The sequence below is a fragment of the Eptesicus fuscus genome, chromosome 1 (assembly GCF_027574615.1).
Source record: "Eptesicus fuscus isolate TK198812 chromosome 1, DD_ASM_mEF_20220401, whole genome shotgun sequence".
NCBI lineage: Eukaryota > Metazoa > Chordata > Mammalia > Chiroptera > Vespertilionidae > Eptesicus > Eptesicus fuscus.
In genome coordinates this window covers 88,833,407-88,856,186 of record NC_072473.1, presented here as the reverse complement: position 1 = coordinate 88,856,186, position 22,780 = coordinate 88,833,407, and positions in this window count along the sequence as shown.

Here is a 22,780-nt window from a genome sequence, read left to right as displayed (position 1 = left end):
GACATATAGACCAATGGAATAGAATAAAGAACCCAGAAATCGACCCAAACCACTATGCTCAATTAATATTTGACAAAGGAGGTATGAACATAAAATGGAGTCAAGACAGTTTCTTCAATAAATGGTGTTGGAAAAATTGGTCAGAAACATGCAAAAAAATGAAACTAGGCCAACAACTTACACCATACACAAAAATAAACTCAAAATCGATAAAGGACTTAAACATAAGACAGGAAATCATAAAAATACTGGAGGAATCTGCAGATAGCGAAATGTCAGTCATATGTTGAAGCAATTTCTTCACCGATACCACTCCTAGGGCAATGGAAACTAAAGAGAAAATAAATAAATGGGACTACATCAAAATAAAAAGCTTTTTCACAACAAAAGGAACCATCAACAAAACAACAAGAAAGCCCACTGCATGGGAGGACATATTTCCCAATGTTTTCACCGATAAAAGATTAATCTCCAACATTTACAGGGAACTCATAAAACATAACAAAAGGAAGATAAACAATCCAATAAAAAAATGGGTAACAAACCTAAATAGATACTTTTCAAAAGAAGACAGAAAGAAGGCCAAGAGACATATGAAAACATGCTCAAAGTCACTAATTATCTGAGAGATGCAAATCAAAACGACAATGCGGTACCATTTCACACCAGTCAGAATGGCTATCATCAACAAATCAACAAAAGATAAGTGCTGGTGAGGATGTGGAGAAAAAGGAACACTTGTGCACTGCTGGTGGGAATGCAGACTGGTGCAGCCACTGTGGAGAACAGTATGGAGTTTCCTCAAAAAAACTGAAAATGGAACTCCCATTTGACCCAGTGATCCCACTTCTAGGAATATATCCCAAAAAACAGAAACACCAATCAGAAAGGATATATGCACCCCTATGTTCATAGCAGCATGTACAATTTACAATAGTTAAGATTTGGAAACAGCCTAAATCATGGGGAGTGTTGGGTAGGTGGGGAAAGAGATCAACTGAAGGACTTGTATGCATGTATATAAGCACAACCAATGGACACAAGACACTGGGGGGAGGGTGTGTTGAGGGCATGTGCCAGGGGGTAGGGTAGGCTGGGGGAAGGTCAATGGGGGAAAAAGGGAGGGAGACATATGTACTACTATTTGTAATACTTTAAACAATAAAATATTTTTTTTAAAAAAAAGACCATAGATTTCTGGATGTTAATTTTGTATCCTGATACTTTGCAAAATTCACTTATTAGGTCCAGAAGTTTTTTGATGGAGTCTTTGGGGTTTTCTATGTATAGTATCATGCCATCTGCGAATAGTGAGAGTTTTACTTCTTCTTTTCCAATTTGGATGCCTTTTATTTCTTCTTCTTGTCTGATTGCTATGGCTAGCACTTCCACTACTATATCGAACAAGAATGTTGAAAGTGGGCATCCCTTTCTTGTTCCAGTTCTTAGGGGAGATTAGTTTAGTTTTAGCCCATTGAGTATGATGTTTGCTTTAGGTTTGTCATATAAGGCTCTTATTATGTTGAGGTATGATCCCTCTATTCCCACTTTGTTGCGAGTTTTTATCAAGAAAGGGTTTTGGATTTTGTCGAATGCATTTTCTGCATCAATTTTTATGATTATGTGATTTTTGTCTCTCAGTTTGGTTATGTGATGTATCACATTTATTGATTTGCAGATATTGTACCATCCTTGCATCCCCTGGAATGAATTACACTTGGTCATGGTGTATGATCTTTCAAATGTATTGCTGAATCTGATTTGCTAGAATTTTTTTGAGGATTTTAGTATCTATGTTCATCAAGGATATTGGCCTGCAGTTCTCTTTTTTTGTGGTGTCTTTATCTGGTTTTAGAATTATGGTTATGTTGGCTTCCTACAAAGAGCTTAGAAGTGTGCCTTCCTATTGAATTTTTTGGAATAGTTTGAGGAGGATAGGTTTTAGTTCTTCTTTGAATGCTTGGTAGAACTCCTCTGTAAAGCCGTCCTTAGCAGGGCTTTTGTTTGCTGGAAGATTTTTTATTGATGCTTCAATTTCTTTGGTAGTTATTGACCTATTCAGGTTGTTTGATTCTTCTTGATTGAGTTTTGGCAGCTTGTATTTTTCTAAGAATACGTCCATTTCATCTAGGTTGTTCATTTTGTTGTTATAGAGTTGCACATAGTATTTTTTCATAATCCTTTGTATTTCTTTGGGATCGGTTGTTACCTCACCTCTTTCATTTCTGATTTTGTTTATTTGGTTCCTCTCTCTTTGCTTCTTGGTGAGCCTGGCTAGAGGTTCATCAATCTTGTTTATCCTTTCAAAGAACCAGCTCCTGGATTTGTTGATCTTTTATGTTTTTGTTTGTTTGTTTGTTTGTTTTTTGTCTCTATATCATTTATCTCTGCTCTGATCTTTATTATTTCTTTCCTTCTGGTTACGTCGGCCTTTTCTTGTAGCTCTCTTTCTAACTCTTTGAGTTGTAATTTGTAGGGTTAGGTAATTTATTGCCACTGTTTCTTGTTTTTTGAGGTAGGCCTGTAGATCTATGAACTTCCCTTTCAAGACTGCTTTCGCTGTGTCCCATAGATTTTGTATTGTTGTGTTTTCATTGTCATTTGTTGCCATGAAGCTTTTAATTTATTCCTTTATCTCTTTGTAACCCAATAATTGTTTAAAAGCATGCTATTGAGCCTCCAGGTGTTTGTTTTTTTATTGTTTTTATTGTAGTTGATTTCTAGTTTTATGCCATTGTGATCTAAGGGGATGCTTGATATGTTATCAATGTTTTTGAATTTTGAGAGACTTTGCCTGTGACCCAATATGTGGTCTATCATTGAAAATAATCCATGTGCACTTAAGAAGAATGTATATTCTGTGGATTTGGGGTGAAATGTTCTGAAGATGTCAATTAATTCCATCAGATCTAGTGAGTCATTTAGGATTGATGTTTCTTTGCTGATTTTTTGTTTAGAGGATATGTCCAGTGGTGTTAGTGGGGTATTAAAGTCCCCTATTATGACTGTATTGCTGTCAATCTCTCCCTTGATATCTTCCAGAAGTTTTTTTATATATTTGTTTGGTCCTGTATTGGGTGCAAAGATGTTTACCAGAGTTATATCTTCTTGTTGAATTGCTCCCTTTAGTATTATGAAGTGGCTTTCTTATCTTTTATTATGTCCTTCACTTTGAGGTCTAATTTGTTGGATATAAGTATTGCTACCCCAGCTTTTTTTTTTTTTTCATTTCCATTCGCCTTAAAAACCTTTTTACATCCCTTCACCATCAGTCTGTATGAGTCCTTTGTTCTAAGGTGGGTTTCCTGTAGACAGCAGATATATGGGTCATGTTTTCTTATGCACTCAGCTACCCTATGTCTTTTGATTGTGCATTTAAATTTAAAGTTGTTATTGATAGATACTTGTCTGTCACCATTTTTATTCTTTATGCCTGTGTTCCTTCTTCCCTTACTGTTTATGTTTTTACAGCAGACCCTTTAGCATTTCTTGCATTGCTGGTTTGGTGGTAATAAACTCCCTTAGTCTTTTTTTGTCTGTGAAGCTCCTGATTTCACCCTCAATTTTGATTGATAGCCTTGCTCGGTACAGGATTCTTGGATTCATACCCTTGCTTTGCATGACTATGTATATTTCATTCCATTCCCTTCTGGTCTGATGTGTTTCTGTTGAGAAATCAGTCGCTAGTCTGATGGGGGATCCTTTGTATGTAACTTTCTGTCTCTCTCTGGCAGCCTTTTCAGATTCTTACTTTGTCATTAGTGTTTGCCAATTTAATTATAATCTGTCTTGGCATCGATCTTTTGGGGTTCATTTTGTTTGGGACTCTGTGAGCTTCTTGGATTTGTATGACTTTTTTCTTCCCTTTATCAGGGAAGTTTTCTCTCGTTTTTTCTTCAAATAGGTTTTCTATTCCTTGCTCAGTTTTCTCTCCTTCTGGCACCCCTATTATGCAGATGTTGTTTCGTTTCATGTTGTCCCAAAGTTTTCTTAGGCTCTCCTCATGTTTTTTAAGTTTATATACTTGATGCTACTCTGCTTGGGTTTTTTTCCCCTAAATTGTCTTCTAGCTCACTGATGCAGTCCTCTGCTTCTTCTAGTTTACTTTTGATGCTTTCTATTGAGTTCTTTATTGCAGCTGTGGCATTTTTCATTTCTTCTTGGTTCTTCTTCATTTCCTATTGTTTCTTACACATATTGTTGAATTTGTCTTCCATCCTTTTCAGTTACCTTATGACCATTGCTCTGAATTCTTTCTTTGTCATATTGCTTGCCTCCATTTTATTTACTTCCTTTTCTGGTTATTCCTCCTTTTCTTTCGTATGCAGGCTGTTTCTTTGTCTCCCCATGATCACTCCTCTCATGGTTTCTGGTTATATAGCTCTCTCTCTCCTGCATTGACCTAACAGCACAAAATGCAACAAAACAAGACACAAAGCACAGGGCACCAAACACAAATGTATTCACAATACTGATACCCCTAAATAAAGGTGACCACCAGAGAAAACAGAATTAGGGAATAGAGAAGAGTGCAAAAATGATATTGAGAAAAAATGTAAGAGAGAAAATAAAGAAAAGAAAAAAAAGAAGGGGACAATATATATATGGGGAGAAAACTCCAATAAAACAACAACTAATCCAAAAAATGCAAACAACAAACCTCCAAACAACAAACACCCAGATAAATCTGAGGAGGCAGATCTTATTTCCAGCAGTTAAGGTCAAGGAGTTGAATGAATGGGGAAATAGCCACAATTCAGTATAGAAGAGGTAGAAAGAGAATGGGTGTGTAAGAAGAAAAGTAAAAAACTAAATACAAAAAAGAATATATATATATATATATATATATATATATATATGAAAATTTATATATATATATATGATTTTCCTCCTCCTTCATTAATCTATTTTTTATTATTGGAAAAGGAGGATAGAAAGCAGATAGGTCTGAGTTGGTGATTGGAATTAGTTAAGCTATTATTAGAAGAAGAGAACATGTGAGGAGAGGGAAAACAAGAAAAAAAACCCAAACAAACAAACAAAAAAAACTAACCAATAATCAAACAAACAACAACAATACAGAAAGGAAGAAAAAGGCAAAAAAAAAAAAGGAAAAATAATTTGGATAGTGAAGAAAGAGAAGAGAAGTGTGTGTGGGTATGGAACAGTGGAGAGGAAATTAGATATATGGGTAAGATCAATTTTTAACAGGGCGTAATTAGAAAGGGTAGAGAAAAACTAAAGCAGAGATAGGGTAAGAGAAACAGGACAACAAAGGGGGAAAAGTGATGAAGACGTTGGCATAAAGGAAAAATTGAGATGAGTAAAATAATGCTAAATGGAAAATCAAAATAGAATGTATAACACTAATCCCAAAATAAAATAAAGTAAAAATAAGATAAAATAAAACTTTTTAAAAAGCTTTTAAATACTAATAATAAAAAATAAAAATATAATAATAAACAAGGTAAAATAGAGTGAGAGAAAAAATTAGTTTCTTAAGTAAAAGATAAAAAATAAAAATGTGAAGTAGTGAAGGTCGTTCACTTCCTCCACTGTTCTGTTTGGCACGTCTTTTTCCTTGCAGGTAGTCAGCACAGTATTGAAGTTCCCTGCAATCCACCGCTCCTCTGTGTCATAAGCCACAACCCTATTTTCAAGCAGGTGGGATCTCTCTGCTCTCTTTGGTTCTCAGCCTGTCTTTAGTTGTATTTACACACAAGAGTCAATTTCTGATACAGCCCCTGCTTGGCAGTGTTTCTGTCTTAATATCCAGGGCTAAAAGGGCTCTCTACTCTGGCATGCATGCAGTTCTGTGTTCGACTCTGTACAAGACTCTGCGCAGCCGGTGTAGTACATCAGGCTGCCTTTCTGGGTCCAGTCCAGCTGTGGGTTAATATCTAGAATCCCCTTCTGCCATCAGCCCTGTGGACGCCCTTCCACATTCCAGGGCTACACTAACCCCGAGGGCTGCAAATTTTGTGTCGGGGGGTGGGGGGGCAGTCTTTCTCTGAGGCTCTAGTTCCCACTACGTGCGTTTCTCCCTCCAGCCTGGATCACAAATCTCACCTTTCTTTAGGCAATGCCAGCTGTGTTTAATTCGCCAGTTCCAGGTGGGTGCTCTTTGATTCAGCTGTTCCTTCTGCTCTGTGAGAAGGCGCAGGGCTTGTCCATGAATTTGCGCCATTTGTCTCCCCCTGAGCAGACCTTCCAGGCACCCAAGGTCTGGAAGTTTGTTGTTCCAGCCTTCGTGGATTTGCAGCTCAGGCAGCTGGTCCCCAGGCATTATGGTTTTAAGGTCCTGGGAGGTATTGGAGATCTCCCCGGTTGAAGGTAAGTCTGGGGTTCGGATCACTATCAGTCTGTAATCACAGCCGTCTCCCCTTCAAGATGGTGCGGCCTCTGTGGCAGAGCTGGTCACTCCGGGAGAGATTTCAGCCATAGTAGAGACTGCCTGGTCAGTGGTGGCCCGTCCACCAGTCCCCCACAGTCCCTTGGAGTATAGCTGTCCTTTAATCACAAATACTGACACTCCCTGCACGTCCATACACTCTCCTTTCGTTCTCTCACTCTCACACTATCTAGCAGCCTGTAGTCTCATCCGCAGCCATCTTCGAAAGCTTAGAATTTATTTTTGAGGTTTGAGATAGATTGAAACCTGCTTTTCCATGTATATCATGATATCTTCCCATGACAACAGAGAAATCTACATCATAATGGCTACATAATATAGTATCATAATTCACTTAATGAATAGCCTCTTTTTTATGTTTAGATTATTCTGTATTTCCCTTATAAATATGCTAAGATGAGCGTTCTAAAATGAATAATTTTTGCAATCATAAAAACAGAGAAAGCAGGAAACAGGGATAGCTTAAAAAATAACAGCAACCTTCATAGTATTTTTACATTCAGAATTCATGAATTCAACAGGCATTTTTTAAATACATCTTATGAGCCAAGAATTATTTCCAGGTGCTAAAGATACATGGTATTTAACGGCAGATTCTTACTCAGCATCTACTCCAACTTCCTTCTGGTGTGCTTTTCTATATTGCCAAGTTTTGAAAGTTACAAATATGTATCTCACAGTCTCTTACAGCTAGGATTTTGCTTGTATCTCGAAATAGGTGCACTCACATGGGATTTTAGAGACAGAAATGAGGCAGTGCCCATTCTGCTGCTCTAGCAGTTGCTCTCAAGCACAGCTGTGGAGATAGTGGGCATTTCTAAAGCAGCCTTCTTGAATTAGATAGTCAGCTTTGTGGGTTTTGAAGCAGTATGATGTGGCTATGCATACCATCCAGATTGCATGTAGTGTAGTAGTGTATTTTATATCTTAATGGTTTCAATGATAGTCTCCTGATTTTGTATTTTCCTAATAGTGGAAAAGGTTCTGTAAGGGAACCAGCCAAGTGTGATGTTCTGGAGTCATTCATGGAGGCCCAATCTAGAGCCTACTCACCTATCATTTCCAGAGATCTTATAAATACCTAATCCTTTGTGTTACATTGCTTCTGCTTAAAATGTTATAGTACATTTTCAAAAATTAAATTTATTGGTGAATACTGTTTAATAAAATTATGTTTCAGGTGCACAATTCGGTAACAGATCATCTGTATATCACATTGTGTGTTTACCACCCAAAGTCAAATCCACTTCTATCACCATATATTTAACCCCCTTTTCCCTTTGCTACCCCATCCTCCTTTCCCTTTGGCAACTACTATACTATTGTCTGTGTCTATAAATTTTTGTTCATCTGTTTGTCTTGTTTGTTCATTTGTTGCTTTCAGTTTTATATCTCACATATGAATGAAATCATATGGTTCTTGACTTTCTCTGTCTGACTTATTTTGCTTAGCATGATAATCTCAAGATCGATCCATGTTGTTGCAAATGGCAGTAGAGTGGCTTCTGTTTTCTGCAACTAAATTCTGTCTTGCACAACTGTTAGAACAGAGGGATATGGAATATAAGCAAATAATTCCCATATACTGTACTAATCCCCATATAAGTGCTAATCCAGTTATCTGCTAGGTGCTATGAGATCACAGAGAAAGGACTATTTTTGCCCACAAGTGTCAGGAAACAACTATCTTTAAGAATTGATTTTTTTGCCAAGTCTCAAAGGGAATATGGGCAGAGGGAACAGCCTGGAAAAGTCCAGAGACATGATTCTGACATAAATACTTGATGTCACTGAATCATTGAGTGTGTAGTATAAAGATCACTCCGGTAGTTGTGTTGGACAGCTTGGAGGGGCATAAAAATGTAGCCAGGGTGAAAGGAAAAAGAGGCAACTGATTTTTTTTTGAAAAGTATATGATAGATGAGAGAAAAGTCAAGGATTCCCAAGTTTTTGTGCTGTAAATTCATCCTCTCTCTCCCTCACTTCCTTCCAACAAATGTTCTCTATGTTAAAGTGTAAACTCAGTCTCATAAAGTGTAAGCTCAGGTGTGTTATATTCTCTTGTGTCTGCTATAACATATAGCACAATGCCTTGCACATGGTATTGCTCAATAAATATTGGTTGAAAGTTTGATCTGCTACTTGATTGTACCTTTAAGAGTAGTTAACAGAGTTAAAAAAAATCAATGTGCTAGTCTAAGTCATTGTTTTGAAAAGATTTACACCATTGCAGTAGATATCTGAACACTTTATTTTATTCTTTATGTTCTTCAAGCAAAAGCTCTTTCTGTAGTTCTTCCTGACTTAATAAAAAAAGCAAGCATTACCTTATATTTCTAGATTTCCCTCTCAGGTAAAATGGTTAATGCCCTTCATTAAAGCCTTTGCCAAACGCACTTCTGCAGCACAGAATCTAGCTCCATTTTGTCTTTTTTTTTTTTTTTAAAGAAAGTTCCCATACTTTATTTTTTTATTGCTTAAAATATTACATATAGTAGTACATATATCTCCTTTTTCCCCATTGACCTTCCCCCAGCCTCCGCTACCCACTGTTGCATGCCCTCATCCCACCCTCCAGTGTCTTGTGTCCATTGGTTATGCTTATATGTATGCATACAAGTCCTTTGGTTGATCTCTTTACGCCCCAACCCCAACACTGCCCAGCCTTCTGCTGTAATTTGACAGTCTGTTCAGTGCTTTACTACCTCTGTATCTATCTTTTTGTTCATCAGGTTATAATGTTCTTTATTTTCCATAAATGAGTGAGATCATGTGGTATTTTTCTTTCATTGCCTGGCTTATGTCACTAAACATAATGCTCTCCAGGTCCATCCATGCTGCTGCAAATGGTAAGAATTCCTTCTTTTTTATAGCAGCGTAGTATTCCATTGTGTAGATGTACCATAGTTTTATAATGCACTCATCTGCTGATGGGCATTTAGGCTGTTTCCAAATCTTAGCTATGGTGAATTGTGCTGTTATGAACATAGGGGTGCATATATCCTTTCTGATTGGTGATTCTAGTTTCTTCGGATATATTCCTAGAAGTGGCATCACTGGGTGAAATGGGAGTTCCATTTTTAATTTTTTGAGGAAAACCCATACCGTTCTCCACAGTGGCTGCACCAGTCTGTATTCCCAACAGCAGTGCACGAGGGTACCTTTTTCTCTGCATCCTCGCCAGCACTTGTCATTTGTTGATGATTGCCATTCTGACAGGTGTGACAGGGTTCTACATTGTTGTTTTGATTTGCATCTCTTGGATAATTAGTGACTTTGAGCATGTTTTCATACGTCTCTTGGCCTTCCATCTGTCTTCTTTTGATAAGATTCTATTTAGGTTCGTTGCCCATTTTTTATTGGATCATTTATCTCCCTTTTAATAAGTTGTATAAGTTCCCTGTAGATGTTGGAGATTAAATCTTTATCAGTGATAACATTTGCATATATGTTCTCCCATACAGAGAACTTTCTGTATGGGAGAACATATATGGGCTTTCTTTTTGTTTTGTTGATGGTTTCTTTTGCTGTGCAAAAGCTTTTTATTTTGATCTAGTCCCATTTGTTTATTTTCTCTTTAGTTTCCATTGCCCTAGGAGTGGTATCTGTGAAGAAATTGCTTCAACATATGATTGAGATTTCTTTGCCTGTGGATTCCTCTAGTATTTTTATGTTTTCCCATCTTTTGTTTAAGTCTTTTATCCATTTTGAGTTTATTTTTGTGTATGGTGTAAGTTGGTGGTCTAGTTTCATTTTTTTTTTGCATATATCTGTCCAATTTTCCCAACACCATTTATTGAAGAGACTGTCTTGACTTCATTTGTATGTTCATGCCTCCTTTCTCAAATATTAATTGAGCATAGTGGCTTGGGTCGATTTCTGGGTGCTCTATTCTATTCCATTGGTCTATATGTCATTTCTTGTGCCAGGACAAGGCTGTTTTGAGAATAGTGGTTTTGTAATACAGCTTGAAATCTGGTATTGAGATCCCACCTACTTTGAACTTCTTTGTCAGGATTGCTGTGGCTATTAGGGGTCTTTTTTTATTCCAGATGAATTTTTGGAGAGTTCTTTCTAGGTCTGTGAAATATGCCATTGGTATTTTAATGGGGAGTGCATTGAATCTATAGATTGCTTTGGGTAGTATGGACATTTTAATGATGTTGTTTCTATCAATCCATGAACATGGTATGTTTTTCCATCTGTTTATGTCTTCCTCTATCTCTTTTTTCAGTGTCCTATAGTTTTGTGCATATAGGTCTTTTACCTAATTATTTAAGTTTATTCATAGGTATCTTAATGTTTTTCGTGCGATGGTAAATGGGATTGCTTGTTTAGTCTCTCTTTCTCTAAGTTCACTATTGGTGTATAGAAATGCCATAGATTTCTTGGCGTTAATTTTGTATCCTGCTACATTGTCGAATTCATTTATTAAGTCTAATATTTTTTTTGATGGAGTCTTTCGGGTTTTTTATATACAATATCATGTCATCTGCAAAAAAGGACAGCTTTACATATTCTTTTCCAATTTGGATGCCTTTTATTTTTTCTTCTTGTCTGATTGCAATGGCTAATATTTCCAGTACTATGTCGAACAGGAGTGGTGAGAGTGGCATCTCTCTCTTATTCCTCTTCTAAGGGGAAATGATTTTAGTTTTGGCCCATTGAGTATAATGTTGGATGTGAGTTTGTCATCTATGGCTTTTATTATGTTGAGATATGATCCTTCTATTCCCACCTTGTTGAGAGTTTTTATCAAGAAAGGGTGTTGGATTTGTCAAATGCTTGTTTCTGCATCAATTGATATGACCATGTGATTTTTATCTCTCAATTTGTTTATGTGATGTATCACATTTATTGATTTGTGGATATTGTACCATCTTGCATCCCTGGGATAAATCCTACTTGGTCATGGTGTATGATTTTTCTGATGTACTGCTGGATCCGTTTTGCTAGGATTTTTTTTTGAGGATTTTGGCATCTATGTTCATGAGGGATATTGGCCTGTAATTCTCTTTCATTGAGTTGTATTTATCTGGTTTTGGTATTAGGGTGATGCTGGCTTCATAGAATGATCTTGGAAGTGTTTCTTCCTCTTGAATTTTTTGGAATAGTCTGAGGAGGGTAGGTTTTAGTTCTTCCTTGAATGTTTGGTAATACTCCCCTGTCATGCTATCTGGCCCTGGGCTTTTGTTTGCTGGAAACCTTTTGATGACTGCGTCAATTTCTTCGATAGTTATTGGCGTATTGAGATGTTTAGATTCTTCCTGATTAAGTTTTGGAAGGTTGTATTTTTCTAGGAACAGGCCCATTTCCTCTAGGTTGTCCAGTTTGTTGAAATAGAGTTGTTCATAGTATTTTTTAACAATCCTTTTTATTTAAGTGGGGTCTGTTGTTATTTCTCCTCTTTCATTTCTGATTTTGTTTATTTGGGTCCTCTCTCTCTGCTTCTTGGTGAGCATGGCTAGAGGTTCATCAATCTTGTTTATCCTTTCAAAGAACCAGCTCTTGGTTTTGTTGATCTCTTGTATTGTTTCTTTGGTCTCTATGTCCTTTATGTCCGCTCTGATCTTTATTATTTCCTTCCTTCTGCTTACTCTGGATTTTTCTTGTTGCTCTCTTTCTAACTCTTTGAGTTGTAGGGTTAGGTAATTTATTACCATTTTTTCTTTTTCTTCTTTTTTTTTTTTTTTTTTTTGCAGTATGCTTGTAGAGCTATGAACGTGCCTCTCAAGACTGTTTTTGCTGTGTCCTATAGGTTTTGGATTGTTGTGTTTTCATTGTCGTTTGTTGCCATGGTGTTTTCTATTTCTTCTTTGATCTCTCTGGTAACCCAGTCATTGTTTAATAGCATGCTATTTAGTCTCCATGTGTTTGACTTTTTGGATTGTTTCTATTATAGTTAATTTCTAGTTTTATGCCACTGTGATCTGAGAAGATGCTTGATATGATTTCCATCTTCTTGAATTTGAAGAGACTTTGCCTATGTCCCAATATATGGTCTATCTTTGAAAATGACCCATGTGCACTTGAGAAGAATGTATATTCTGTGGCTTTGGGGTGAAATGTTCTGAAGATGTCGATTAATTCCATCTGTTCTAGTGAGTCATTTAGGATTGATTTTCCTCTGCTTGTTTTTTGTTTAGAAGATTTGTCCAATTGTGATTGTGGGGTATTAAAGTCCCCTACTATGATTGTATTCCTGTCAGTCTCTCCCTTGATATCCTCCAGGAGCTTTTTTTATGTATTTGGGTGTTCCTGTATTGGGTGTGTATATGTTTACCAGAGTTATTTCTTCTTGTTGGATTGCTCCCTTTAGTATTATGAAGTGGCCTTCCTTATCTCTTTTTATATCCTTCACTTTGAGATCTAATTTTCAGATATAAGTATTGCTTCTCAAGCTTTTTTTTTTTTTTTTCATTTCCCTTCGCCTGAAAATCAAATCCTTTTTCCATCTCTTCTCTCTCAGTCTGTGTGCATCTTTTTTCTGAGGTGGGATTCCTGTGGACAGCAGACATATGGGTCATGTTTTCTTATTCAATCCATTACCCTATGTCTTTTGATTGGGGCATTTAATACATTAACATTTAAAGTTATTATTGAGAGGTACTTGTTTGTCACCATTTTTATTCTTTACTCCTCTCTTCCTTCTTTGGTTCCCATTTCTTCTTTTTACATCAGACTCTTTAGCATTTATTGCATTGCTGGTTCGGTGGTAATAAACTCCCTTAGTCCTTTTATGTTTTTGAGGCTCCTGATTTCACCCTCAATTTTGATTGATAGCCTTAATGGGTACAGTATTCTTGGATTGAGACCCTTCCTTTGCATGACTTTGTAGATTTCATTACATTCCCTTTTGGCCTGATGTGTTTCTGTTGAGAAATCAATCTCTAGTCTGATGGGGGATCCTTTATAGGTAACTTTCTGTCTCTCTCTCTGGCCACTTTTAAAATTCTTACTTTGTCGTTGGTGTTTGCCATTTGAATTATAATGTGCCTTGGCATCGTTCTTTTGGGGTTCATTTTTTTGGGGACTCTGTGAGATTCTTGGATTTGCGTGAGTTTTTTCTTCCCTATATTAGGGAAGTTTTCTGTCATTATTTCTTCAAACCTGTTTTCTATTCTTTTCTCTGTTTCCTCTCCTTCTGGCACCCCTATTATGCAGATGTTGTTTTGTTTCGGGTTGTCTCAAATTTCCCTTATTCTCTCCTCCTGCTTTTTAATTTTTTTTCTAGAAGCTGCTATATTTGGGTGTTTTTTCCTACCTTGTCTTCTAGCTCACTGATGCAGTCCTCTGCTTCTTCTAGTCTACTCTTGATGTTTTCTATTGAGTTCTTTACAGCAGCGATGTCATTTTTCATTTCTTCTTCATTCTTCTTCATTTCCCCTTGGTTCTTACACATATTGTCTAATTTGTCTTTCATTCTTTTCATCCACCTTATGACCATTTCTCTGAATTCTTTCTCTGACAGGTTGCTTGCCTCCATTTTGTTTACTTCCTTTTCTGATTATGCCTGCTTTTCTTTCATATGTGGGCTGTTTCTTTGTCTCCCCATGATCTCTCTTCTCTGGCTGTCTGGTTATGTAGTTCTCTCTCTCCTGCGTTAATTTAAAGGCACAAAATACAACACAACAAGGTACAATGCATAAGGCACTGAACACAAATGTATTCACGATATTAATAACCTCAAATAAAGGTGACCACCCAAGAAAGTTGAATTATAGGATAGGAGAGAAAGAAGAAGAGAGAGAAAAAAAAAGGAGTGAAAAAATGAAATTGGAAAAATGAAAAAAAAATGTAAAAGAGAAAATAATGAGAATAAGAAAGAAGAGGGGAGTCCTAGCCTGTTTGTATCAGTGGATAGAGCATCAGCCTGAGAACTGAAATGTCCCAGGTTGGATTCCAGTCACGGGCACATGCCCAGGTTGTGGGCTTGATCCCTAGTTGGGGGCTTGCAGGAGTCAGCTGATCAATGATTCTCTTTCATCATTGATATTTCTATCTCTCTCTTCCTCTTCCTTCCTCTCTGAAATCAATAAAAAAATATATTAAAAAAAGAAAGAAGAGGGGAAAAGCTATACATATGGGGAGAAAACTACAATAGAACAGACACTAATCCCAACAAATGGCAGTAACAAGTACCTGGAGATGAATGCAAACTAGAAAAAAGCAAATAATATGAAGCAAGGCGAGGGAAAACAGAAGGAAAAAACAAACAAAAACAAAAAGAATAAGCAAAGCAACCTCACAAACAAGCATAAAAAATTGATATAATCAATAATCAAGCAAACAACAACAAAAGGACAGAGAGAAAAAAATTTTGGATAGTGAACAAAGAGAATAGAGATGTGTGTATGGACTTGGAGCAGAAGTTTGGAAATTATATATATAAGTAGGGTGAAATTTTAATGGGGTAAAAAGAATGAATAAGGAAAATCTAAAGCAAGAACAAGGTAGGAGAAACAGGACAATAAAAGGGGAAAGTGAGGAAGAGAGTGTTGGTATAAAGGTAAAGTTGAGATAGAGTAAATGATGCTAAAGGAAAGATGAAAATAAAATGTAGAACACTAATCCCAAAGTAAAATAAAGAGAAAATAAAATGACACATTTTTAAAAATAAGGTAAAATAATAGTAGTAATAATACTGATTAAAAATAAAAACTTAATAATTAAAAAGGTAAAATCAAGTGAGGAAAAAAGAAAAATATTTACTTTCTTAAGTAAAAGATGAAAAAAATAAAAATAAAAATGTGCAGTTGTGAAGGTCATTCACTTCCTCTACTGTTCTGTTTGGCACGCCTGTTTCCTAGTCAGGACAGTATTGAAGTTCCCTGTGTTCCACTGCTCCTCAGTGTTGTAAGCCAGTCCTGATTTTTAAGCAGGCAGTATGTCTTTATTTTTTATATTCCTTTATTTGTGTTTACACAAGAGTCAATTTGTGATTCAACCCCTCGGTGGCAGTGTTTCTGGATTGACCTCCGGGTCAATAGGTACCCTCTAGCTAGTGTTTAGATTTGTTTTCCCTGTGTCATTTAATACTGGTTTGGGGGAGTGTGTTGCCCCAGAGCTGGTTCTCTGATGGTTATTCCCCACTCTAATCCCCAGGTTCCTGAAAAACAACTTTCCCCTGCAGTCTCTTAGAGTGTACCCAATTGGATGATCCTATGTATTGGGCTTAGTAATCAGAAGCAAGGATTTAAAGAGGGGGAAAAAAAAGAGCCAGAGTAAGTGTGTGAACTCCGGGGCTGCGCGCAAGTCTGTGCAGTCTTTTTTCCCCTTGGGTCTAAGCAGCCAGCACACTTTTAAAATTTTTAGGCTGTCCTTTTGCACCCAGATCAAAATGGGTTGCTTTTTAGAGTTACCTTCTGTTAGCAGCTCTGCAGACCCCCTTCCACATTCACGGATCACTCCAGCCCCAACAGCCGCGGATTGTTCTATGCGCAGACTTCCTCAGTTCCTCCAGCTCCCACCATACGTGTTTCTCCTGCCAGGACCAGAGACCTCACTTTATCCCAGGCGAAATCTGACCTTTCCGTGATGGAGTGTAGAGGTCCTCTGAATCCGCGTGCTTGCACCACTTTGGGACCAGTGTTCTCGGGTTCGCAGCTGTTTGGTGGGTGCCATAGTTGTAGATTCCCTAGGTTTTTTAGGCTTCCAATAACATCCACTTTCCCATTCAAGATGGCGCAGTCTCCGCGTCTGAGACGGTCACTCCGGGAGGGAACCAAGCAGCAGTGGGGGCTGCCCGGTCAGGGGAGCCCCGTCCAGCAGTCTCCCACTGTCTCCTGGAGTATAGCTGTCCCTCAACTCACCAACAAACACTCCCCATGTGACCAGACACTCTTCCTTTGTTTTTTTCCCACTCACACACTTTCTTGCAGTCTGCCTTCCCATCGGCAGCCATCTTCTTTTCTCCAGTCCATTTTGTCTTAATAACAGTCTCTAATGATACTAATACTAACACAACTACTATCCTATATAATAAAGAGGGGATATGCAAATTGACCACCACTCTGCCACAAAGATGGTGGCACCCACAGTGGAGGCCGGGGTTTCTGTAACACAAGATGGCTGCACCCACAGTGGAGGCGGTGTTTCCATAACACAAGATGGCTACACCCACAGTGGAGGCCAAGTTCCCCTAACAAGCCTTAACGAGCAATCAGCAGGGAACCGAGGCTGTGTTCCCCCACCCCCATGAAGCTTGACAAGGGACCTCAGGCCACGCCCCCCATCCTGGTGCCAGGCCGGAGGAACCTCAGGCTATGCCCCCTGCCTTGGCACTAGGCCAGGGGACCTCAGGCCATGCCCCCTGCCCAGCAGAGCTTGACTGGGGACCTCAAGGTATGCCCCCCACCCTGGTGCTGGGCTGTGGACCTCAGGCTGCTCCCCTTGCCCCAGGCCAGCGGAACTCAGACCACATCCCCTACCCAGCGGTGCTTGACGGGGTTCCTGAGGCTGTGCTCCCCGCTTTGGTGCTGGGCCAGAGGACCTGAGGGTGTGCCCCTGACCCAATGGGGCTTGACAAGGGTGGGACCAGCTGGGTCTGGATCTAGCCCTACAGGGGGGAGGTGGCCGGGTCTGAGTATTGTGTGATTTTGAGGCACATGTGGGTAGGTGGGGACTTGACTCTGGGTCCTGTGGTGCGCCCCAGACTCTGACAGGAGGAATATTTTCACATGCATTTTACTAATTTTCTTTCATCTCTGACACTTCTATTATAGAGACAGGGCAAATAGCAATATTAAAATATTTCCTCTAATTAAACCCCTTTTAATGTGCATGAATTTCTTGCACCAGGCCACTAGTTAGCAATAATAATGAGAAAAATTCCAGGAAATATCAGAGCACTTCACTTTAGAGCACTCCCAAGCTCTATTTTGAAGTTCCTATAGACAGAGCTGGGATTTCTTTTGAGTCAAATCTACTTTTAACATTTTTTGGGGGGAGTAGAATAAGATAAACCTTTTTGTTCCTTTAACTTAATAAATCTGAAAGGTCTTGATCGTTAATTAGAATGCTTGTTTTACTTCCAAGAAGCCTTGGGCTACAATCAGAAAGTTCTTTGAAAAAGCTACAACTGAAGCATAGAACACATTTTGAACAGACAGTTAAATAAAAGAATTACCAGTTTTTTCACATAGTGCTATTGGAATTCAGAGGAGGGATAGATCACTGGTTGGCAGAAATTAGTAAACCTTCGTTAAGGAAATATCAAACTATGCTTTGAAAGAACAATAGAATTTGGGTAGGGAATGGAAGAACTACCAATAGAGGGTAATACCATCGACAAAAATATGGAAGTAGGAATGAGTGATACCATTCAAAGGAAAGGAATTGGGCTACTCTGAGTGACAGAGGAAATGTTGGGAGAAGAGAAAACTGAATATGTTGGTGGGGCAAATTATTTTGTTCCTTTTTTTCATACTAATTAGTGTTTTGAACATCATAGGCTAGTAGAACAGGATTAGGACCATTTTCCAGGTATTAACCATCATTTAAATTACACTTTGGATCAATGTTCTCAGTTATCGAACTATGATTATATCAGAGCAGGCAGGGCTCTTAGAGATCTTTAGTGAAATCAATCTGTCAAATAATGAAAGAACGGGAAGTATCAACTGGCTGAGTTACCTTACTGTGTTGCCTTTCTCACAGAAATCTCCTGCATCTAGAAAGATGTTCATTTCCTCTTGTTGGGCCAAAGCTGTTCTACTGATTCTCTGTATACTCTGAAGGGATAAAATGAGCATATTTGCTGGCTGGGCTAGCATCTCCCACTCTGTAGATTGCATACTTTGTTTCCTTTTCCCCCCTCAATAAAGAAACAATAATTTAGCAGCTCTAAAATGCTGAAAAAAGGCCTTTATTTTGGAGAATCTGTGTTTAGATTTTAAATGGTAGTTTATACATGGTGCGAGGTCCATTTTGTTCTGTTACCTGCTGCTGGAGGACAAAAGAAACAAATTTCAAAAGAGAAGCAGTTTCCAACAGATAGTATTTCCTTAAGTCCTTTTGCCCAGAACACCTCCCTTTCATTTAGAAACCAATAAAAATATAATAACTCACACCAATAGCAAAGAATAAGCAACATCAACACTGGAGTTTCAAGAGGGGGCATTGAGGAAGATGAGTTACAACTGCTCAGTGTGGCTTGGGTGGTGAACTATGCCAGAATGATATCACCAGTGACCAAGGAGGGATTTTTAAGATAGTGAGGAAGTCTGAGATCTAATCTTAGGGACAGATTGCCAATGAAAAACATGAATCCTTGAGAAACTCGTTAATAGATGAGCACAAGAAGAAAGGGCAGTTTTTACTTTTTCTAAAATCTTTATTGTTGAAAGTATTACATATCCCCCCCCATTAACCCTTTCTAGCCTTCCCCCTCCTCCCACCCCAGGCCTTCAATGCACTATTGTCTGTGTCCATGGGTTACTTGACTCAGTTACTGTGGTAATCAGCTTCTAGTGCACACTAATGCTGTATTCCAAGTGGAAACTGCAGATCAACTTGATCATTCTAATGGGATTGGAAGATGGGTTTCCACTCAGTTGAGTAGGGGACATATATGAATGTGAAAATGGAAAATGACAGAGATAGCTGACAGCTAACAGAAACAGCAGTATAAATTAAATCACACACACACACACACACACACACACACACACACACACACACACACACAACCAGTCTTTCAGTCTTTAGTTGACATAGTAAGTCTTGGTCACTAGAAATGAGACTTAATTAAAAAAAAAATCTCCCCTAAAGATAGAATTTATTTGAACATGTTACCACAGCAGAAAGTCAAGCAGTCTGGAGCCTCATGAATAAGAGCAAATTCTTTAGTGGGATTGGTATAGTGTAGTGATTAGAATTATAGAGTGGTTTTGTCTTGATAACAGGCTTCCAACCTTGTGTCTACCACTTCCTAACAGTGTGTCCTTGGATAAGTTATTTTACTTCCCTGATTTTTACTTTCTATATCAGTGAAATATGGTAGAGATAATAATAGGATATGTCTTTTGGACCATTGTGGAGATTTAATTGGGATTATAAATATAATATATTTAGCATGGCCCAGCCAGCGTGGCTCAGTGGTTGAGCATTGACCTATAAACCAGAAGTTCACAGTTTGATTCCTGGTTATGCCTGGGTTGCAGGCTCCATCCCCAGAGAGGGATATGTAGGAGGAAGCCAATCAATGATTCTCTCTCATCATTGATGTTTCTATCTCTCCAACTCCCTTCTTCTCTGAAATCAATAAAAGTATATTTTTAAAAAGGAAGATATTTAGCTTGGTGTCTAGCACATAGAAAATACAAAAATACTAAATTGATATTTTATTTATGTGCCTTCTTACCTTTACGATTGTTGACATTATTTTTTAAATAAATTTCTTATTTTGGAATGACCTTAACATTACAGAAAAGTTACAGAGATGGTACAGAAATTTTCTCTATGCTCTTCACCCAGCTTCCCCAAATATACAGTATATTACTATGGACATTTGTCAAAACTAAGAAATCATTGGTACAATACTATTAATTACACTCCAGAATATACTTGGATTTCCCCAGTTTTTCCATTAATGTCCTCTTTCTGTTCTAGGATCCAGTCCAGGATACCATATTACATTGAGTTTTCATATTTCCTTAGTTTCCTTTGATATATGATCATTTCTTAGACTTTGATTTTCATGACCTTCACATTTTTGAGGAGTACTAGTCAGGTATTCATAGATTTCCCCTCTGTTTTATGTGAAAATTGGAACTAAAACTGCCTGTAGACACTCATGGCTAGACAATATTACCTTTATATTAGTAAAAAGCGACTGGCGACTAAGTAAAAACTGCACTTAATTATAGATTTTGTAATTAGCCCTGGTAATTAGACAATGTCTTATTCTTATATCAGTAATTCTTAGCACTATGCCTTGAACATGGTAGGCAATCACATATTTTTCAATAAATAAATGACCCTGATTTAATTGATTATAATACTGTTTGTATTTTGATTAATTTCTGTTTTGAACTTTTATTTTTTAAATTAAATGATATTTCCCCTCATGCTTTATAAACAAGAAACACCTAGGTGAATGTAACTAGTGCTCTCACCTTTGTCTTGTCTGGGTCTGCTAAGTGAAACACACATGCGCACACACACATACACATACATATACATCACACACTCTTGATCCCCTACAGGAGTGATAACTGATTTCTCTATTGATCACTATGGTTTACATCTGCATGGAGATTTATATTTAAACTACTGCAAGAAATTGAATGGAAAATGGGATTACAAAACCAAGAATGTCAAGAGCTATAGAAAGTCAGAAAATTGGATATGAATGATTGTATAAAGTATGTGTCTAAATATATGCACATATACATATGTGTGTGTCTGAGTGTTAGTATGTTCATAAAAAATGACTAGAAAGATACATATTCAACTGCCAACATGTTACTTTTGTTGCTAAGGGTGAGTTTTGGAAAAGAGTAGAAAAAATTGGGGACCAAGTTTTTAATTTTTCCCTTGCTGTACTTCTTTTTCTAATAATAGGAAATGAAAGAAAAAATATGTGCTCTCTTTAAATAATAAATACAACAAATAGAAAATTGATAGTTTTGAGATTCTACAAAAGAATTGAATGTAGGATCAATGATGTTTAGACAGCTGTTGGAGGACTCTAGGATTGCTGAATTTAAATATGTACAAGTTATACAAATGTGTACCTGTTGCAAAAAGATTGCTCAGAGAGCTATATAGCAGAATATCAATAGCAGAATATCAACCAGCATTCCAAACTACATATTTTCATGTCATAAATTTGTCTATGCTGTCAGAGATAATGATGAGATCAGACCTCCCCCAAACCTCCATTGGTGAGACCTTTCTCAGAGCTGTTTCTACACAACCCTGCGTGTGGCCAATTGAGCCCACAGCTGGAACATGCTTTTGTGAGGACATTGGAATCCATTTACCACCTATGTGCGTGGACTGTATATGGCGAGAAGCAAAAAGAACTTGGTTTTTAATGCATTCTGTCTGTCAGGGGTGCTGACATACAGTGTACAGTGGAGATATCACAGAAACAGTTATGTGAACCAAAGCCAAAGGCAATGTGTTTGGAACAATTAGTTCTACTTCAGGGTAATAGCTGCTTTTCCCACTTGCTTTTTCTTCCAGCATCTGCTTTCTTCTCTGCATGCCATTGTTGGACATTTTGTGCACAGAAGGCAATTAATAGTAGAAGTTGTGATTAGTACAAATAGCTTGGTAAATGTTAGGCTAGTGATTTATTAAATCTACTTCTATTTTTAATTCTCAAAAAGCTGTAACTGAAAGAAACAAGCCAAATAATTTACAAATCTGATGAGTTTACAAATTTAATGATTCATCAAACATTTATTGAGTGCTTCTTATGTCCCAGTTGCTATGATATATGTGACTGGAAAAACTAATGGGAACATCAGAGGTAAGAGTTTCTGTTGCACACTCAGAAATGAAATAATCCTAGGCACTGTAACCATTGGTGATGCCAAGAAAATGAACATATAAATCTTTCACATTAAGTCAGCTTTCCAAACAGCTGGTGATTTGACTTCGGAAAATAAAAATTAAGATGGAGATGCAAAACTCACAAAGATGAAGTGTATTTATTGGAAAAAAAAATCCACTTCTAATGGGCCCATGCAATTCACACCTCTCCTAAGGAAAACCAGCAAAACCCTTCTACTTTCTCAAATTGGACTTAAATTGGAAGTTCATTGCAGTATATGATTTTCTAACCAACCATTTCTAATACAACTTGAAAACACTAAAATAATTAACACAAATATAGCTTTAAGAGCAAAGCAAACATATGCTAGTTTGGTATGATTTGCTTAGTTAAATAAAATTCTATACAACTGATCCAGAAATTCCAAAACTCAATGTGGGCAGAGTATTCACTCAGCCTTGCTTTCCACTCCCAGGTGGAAATAATTTGCTTATAAGCTGGTATATTGGAATACCTATAGGCATATTTTTGAGAGAAACTGCTTATAGCTGCAGGATGCTTGAGGTTTTTGGGCCTCCAACTGTTGACTTTCTGTAATCTTGCTAAAGTGTTTGGAAAGAACAGAAAGTTCTCTGCTTTCACACTGGAGTGGAAATTCATTTAGGTTTGAGACCCTTTTTGTCTAGCCATTTGAATTGTTTTGTGATTATTAAGTAAGATTATATACAAAGAGCATTTTAAAAATCTCTAAATCACTTTAAAAATCTCTAAATCATAATCAAATGTAAGGTACATTAAACTCGCCTTGAAAGTCCTAATTTTATCCAGTGGTCTCTTCTTTTTTTTCTGGAATATTGATCCTT